Raw genomic sequence first — 6,000 nt, forward strand, 5'->3', positions numbered from 1 at the left:
ACTAAGACAAAATTCATAAAATTCGCAATCCAGGGGCCTTATTAACTCTATAAGAGGATCTGTATTTGTGGTACTTGGATAGCATACCATGTCATGGTCAAACATTTTTTAAATAAGCAATTCAGAGCTATCTCTGTAGGTAGAAGATTCAGTATTCGAAGATTTTAGGGGAAAATGGGATTACAAATTATTACTCCTTTTATATATCCAAGTGTATTTTTCTACACTCTTATCTTTTCCCACAGTGGTGTCCTTAAAGAGAGGACTTTATTTACAACCTAAAATGTTCACATCTAAGCCATACTCGAATTCCAATTATTATTTGTAATAAGAGTGTTATTAAAAGTATAAGAAAAATGAAGAATAAGAAGAGGAGAAGAAATGCAACTTAGAGAAAAGAACTGTTTACTAAAAAAGTCATCTGTGGCATCAGAAGCGGTTCTGTTGGAAGTCTTATTTTCCCACCTAATGTGTGGTAGGACTTCTTTGAAACTCAGTTTCTTCATCTGTGAACTGAGGTTAATGATAACCTTTAACATGAATGCCAGGTACTTTTCTAAGCACATAGTATTTATTAATTCACCTCTCACACAACCCCATGAGCGGGTTGTTATTATTACCTCCAGTATTACTAGAGGCCCTGGCAATTAAGTATCTCATTCAAAGTCACACAGCTAATGAATGGGAAAGCTGGGGTCCGAACCAAGTGTCCTAACTCCAAGACCAAACATTTGACAGCTACTTTCTCTTGTCTCTCTGGGATGCTGAGCCCAGACATTAGGACGACAGAGTCTTGGCTCTTTACCCTGAGGTCAGTCACTTATCTAATGATTCATTCTACAGATATTTATTTGCATCTGTTGTGTGTCAGCTACTCTCCTAGGCAATGAAGATAGTGCTGGAAAGAAAAAAAAAAAAGCAAAATGGTTACTCTCATGATGCTTCTGCTATAGCAGGGGGAACAAAATAATCAAACAAAATCTCTGTAATAGGATTGGTGATAATAAGTGCCAAGAAGAAAAATAACTTAGGAAAAGGGGATTGGGATGATAGAAGCAGTTACTACTTAGACAGGTTTATGTAGATAAAAGGCCTTGACCTAGAAGGCTTACTTGACACAGTGATGTTGGAACAGAAAAAGGACTAAAATGAGTACATTTTCTGGGGCGGTTATGTGGATTGCATGAGACAAATAGGCAAAATCCTTAAGGCAGTGCCAGTCACATAATAAGGACAGGCTAAATCATACTTTTTTCTCCCCCTAGAGTTAAAAGAGATTGAGAGAGGGAAATGGCCCGGTAGGGAAGGCAAAGTGTTGAGGAGGAACTTGTTTATTCAAACATTTTTACCAAAAAAAAAAAAAAAAAGTAAACATGGATCACAGGTTTGCCAGACTTTCTTGAGCATTCAAATTTATATATTGCAAAAGGAGACAAGAAGTATCAACCCTGTGTAGTACGTGTGAGAGAAAGAAGAAAGACACAGAGAAACAGTGTAAAAGGAAGAAAAGTTGATAGGGACATTCGAAGATTTCAGTCGAAAGTGCTGACAGACTTTTGAGTATTTCAGAGCATGAAGCATCTAATGTGCTAATAGATAATGTTTCTGGCAGGTCGAAATTCAGAACTTCTGTGCAGAGATGGGAAGATGAGTATTTGACTACTCTGGATTCCATCCAGCTCAATTAATGCCATATATATCATATGGCTTACCCAGATCCATAAATCACAGGTACAACTACCATTTTTTTTTAATGGTGCCATGCTTATCACAGTGCCATGCAGAGAAACTGATTCCTTTGGGAATGTTATGTGAACACTAAATTTTATAATGACTAACTGGAGAATAAACATGGAAATAGAATAGCTCTAAGCTTCTTTTGATAATATATAACTATATCATATCAAAGCATCTAACTTACTTGAGTCCACATAGTACTTTCAGGGGGACTTCATTTCACGGTTTTGGTATTCAATTAAAGTGAAATTTATATAAAGGCTCACCTGAAATTTAATACAGAGTCCAGGTGCAGGGATTGTAAAATGGTCTTCATTTTGGAGTTCTTGGCATGGACAGGTGGAGGGGATCAAGTTAGTGTTCCCTTATGTTACATCACTGCTGTTAGTTACACTTTGCAGCCACTTACTGATATTCACACCCATCATATTTAATCTGTAAATATGTAGTCAACAGATACAATGCAGGGAGGTTTGAGTAGTAGAAGTTGATGGATATAAATGTGCTTTTGTTCCTCAAAGGGTAACAAAAGTTCTTTGTAGGAGGCAACAACTAGGAAACTCTAATCCTGTAGACCGCTGGATGGTCCATTTACTTCAGATCTTGATGAAGCTCCCAGCTTCCCCAGCGGAGCTTCTTGCCAGGAAATGCGGAGCTGCAGGGAAACCACAACCTCTGAGGTCCTCCTGTCTCACCTCTGCCATCTTGTCCTTTCCTTCACACAATACCTTCAGCCTCGCTTTCGCAGACCTTCACATGTCATGTGCTCCAGCACAAGCTGATGCACGGCTCCAGATTGCTGCTAAGATTATTTTATCTAGGAAAGGAATTCCCCAAGTTTAAAGGCACATGGCCTGTGACATTTCAGTTGCATGCTAAATCATTTTAGTCTGACTTCATGCCACGGTCCTTTAAAATAGATCAGATTAGGGTTGTAACACTGGAAACTGTCAGGAGCGGTGTGACACTCCTTTCAATGATAAAGCCCCTATTCTTCATCTCCTCTCTAGAATTCTCCATAGAAACCAGGCCTACATTTGTCTTTGAAAGAGGTGGTATGGGGTGCCTGAGTGGCTCAGTTGTTAAGCATCATGATCCCAGGGTCCTGGGATCGAGCCCCGCATTGGGCTCCCTGCTCAGCGGGAAGTCTGCTTCTCCCTCTCCCACTCCCCCTGCTTGTGTTTCCTCTCTCGCTGTCTCTCTCTCTCTGTCAAATAAATAAAATCTTAGAAAAAAAAAGAAAGAGGTGGTAAACACAACGTCATACATAGTATTCTGCATATTACAGAATGGGTTCAGTTTTTTGAAGCACAGTGTCATTTCACTTAATAGGTTAGTAGCGAAATAAAATACAAATAATAAACATAGTCCCTCAAATCAAGCTCTTTAGAATGGATAATTTCTCTGAGAATAGATCCAGCCATAACTATCTATTTTCAAAAGACTAGATTACAGGAGACTTGAGAGCAACATGTCTTTCTCATTAACAGAAAAAGCATAGTAGATGTGGCTGCTTTATTTTTAAAGATATTATTTAGCTTCACATGAATTTCATATTTCAGTAACCAAGTAACATAAAAAATATAGTGGCTTAGTCCACCGTGCATGATAAGGGTGATAGTATTGTAACCATAGAAACAACTTTAGATCAAAAATATTGTAGAGATGCAGACCTTTCCACAAGCATTGCATTCTGTGTTCACACCCTTTCTAGGTGTGGTATGACTTTTTTCAGTCCTGAAAAATCTAAATACTAAATATGAATAATGTATACTATGCACATACCACATAGATTACACTGAAACAGATGGATAGTTTGAATTTCAGAAAGCCACACTTCTGGTTTTAGAGCTACACTTAATCTATGGATCACTAATATATTTAAATCATATCTTAACCCTCAAAGGGAACTTATTAAACATCTTATCATAAAACTCAACAGGGACAATTTATTATTCTAAATAATTCTTTCCTTTACAGTAGTGGCTTAAGCCTACCAATTTGATTCAAGTAAAGTTTATCTCCACTGATATTCACTGTAATTTTGAAGGTACAATCCCAAATCTCATAGGCTTTTGTCAAGGGAGATACTGGGCAGTCTGTGAATTTGAATGTTCCAAAGAAGTGGCTTTGTTGTATTTTCAGACTCTGAATGACTTTCCAGATTCCCTCCCAATCAGTTAATGTATCAATCAGGTTGCATTTTGAGGCATCTATTATGCATGGGAAAAGCAAAACTCCCTATGCCCAATTATAATCTAATCGGGCTATCTTGAAATATAAAATATGCGTGACAAAATATAATCAAGTGTTAAGTGACATGATACAATTGGAAAGTGCTAAATGGATTCACAGGAGTAAACAGGCTGCAAAAGTTGGCAGAGACTTCTAGACATCCTGCCTTTGATGAGTGGGCAAAGAAGAACGAGGGAGGAAGAGAAGAAAGAAATTTCAGGAAAAAGAGACTGAGCTTGGGGGAGAGGAAGAGCTGGTTAAGCATGTTCTCCAGAAACAGAAGATATGGCCCTGACCAGAATTTAATAGAAAGCAAATTTAGATTTGAGCAGGGGTAGATAATAAAGGATATTGAAATGCTCAGCTTCTTACAGTGAATTTTTGTAGAATTTTCAGCAGGTACATGGAAACTGAGAGATTTGGACATGATGGATCAGAATGGAGAGAGAGAGTGAGGCCATGTAGATTATTTCCCCTAATTTTCAGATAATAACTATAGCAAGGTATTGGCTTCCTGTGGATAAATGAGTTGAGAAGCCATCAAAGGAAGAGAATGGTTATTCTGAACTAATAGTTACAGACTAATGGAAACATTAAAAAGATCTGTAAAGGGGAGGCTGCGTGGCTCAGTCAGTTAAGTGTCTGCCTTTGGCTTGGGTGGTGATCATGGGGTCCTGGGATTGAGCCCCCCAAGTGGGCTCCCTGCTCCTTGGGGAGTCTGCCTCTCCCTCTCCCTCTGCTGCGCCTCCCCCTGCATGTGCTCTCTTGCTGTCTCGCTCTCTGTACCAAATAAATTAAAAAAAAAATCTGTAAAATTTATTGGACCAGCCAGAGAAATGTACCACTTGTCTCCCAGCTGTGGCCTGGCTACTTGCTCCTGCTACACTGAGGAATCCTCGGCCCGACTGAGCATTATTCTGCCTGGAATGTACTTCCTCTTCCCTGCTAACTATAACAACAAGAGCTCCTGATACTGATAGAGCTGTGACTTTGTGAAATGGTTAACTTTGTTGTAAAGATGGGACCAGAATTAAATTTTAAAAAATAAAAATTAAAAAAAATACAGATGGGACCAGAAGAAAGTGATTTGTCCATTACATAATCTAAAATAAGATACATGTCATTTAATACCAATTCTAGCCTTTGAGGTCTCACTGCTACAAAAAGTAGCTCTTGATGAACCAAAAGAAACTACAAGATATGGAGCTCAACCATGAAATGATTCCTAGGACTTGTTGTTGGATGTTGGTAGCTATTCCTAGCTTGACATGACAACCTGTCAAATTAGGGATGAAGCTCAGTTGAATCTTCATCTTTTTGTTCAGTCTTTCCTGAAGCAGATTTATGATTTCTACACCTTACATCTTCCCACTGTGTACGGATGGAAAATTCACCTATTTCCTCTTTGGCTCTATGCTTACAGACAAACACAGTTGAATGGCCTCTCAGAGGGTCTAAAATTTGGCTTGAATCTGTGTTGTTTGCACACAGATTCTGTTTTCTAGGCAGAAAGCCCAGTTTCATTTACATTTTTGTTTATTATTTGTTCAGCATTCCACATGCTCTTCAGCCGGTTGCTTTGTGAATATGATCACATTTGGCTTGCTGTTCTGTAAAAGGCACAATGTCATTTTAAGACAGGGAATGGATCTATATCTACAATGAGATAAAATTTGTAATTCTGAGCCTTTTATGCTGTGCCGTTCATTTGCTTACAAGAACATTTCCTGATGGCTGTGGGGTTACCCTGAGGAAAGGGGCCTTTCTAAGGTTTACACATGTTGTCTTGGCGACACCTTGGAATAACAAAAATATGGGAAAAATAAGAAAAAAATGAATGTATGGAACATGAACAAACCATGTATGGAACAAGCAGAACAATAAACCAGTTATTAACCAGGTTTTAGCTCAAGTGATTTTTCAATAATTTGTTGGTAGTGGAATTTGGGGCATGTTTACATTTTGCTAATATGTTTCATGTAATAATGGGTCTAAAGTAATTTGTGTGTATGTGTGTGTGTGCGTGTG

Source organism: Zalophus californianus, chromosome 9 (genome assembly GCF_009762305.2).
Source record: "Zalophus californianus isolate mZalCal1 chromosome 9, mZalCal1.pri.v2, whole genome shotgun sequence".
Taxonomy (NCBI): Eukaryota; Metazoa; Chordata; class Mammalia; order Carnivora; family Otariidae; genus Zalophus; species Zalophus californianus.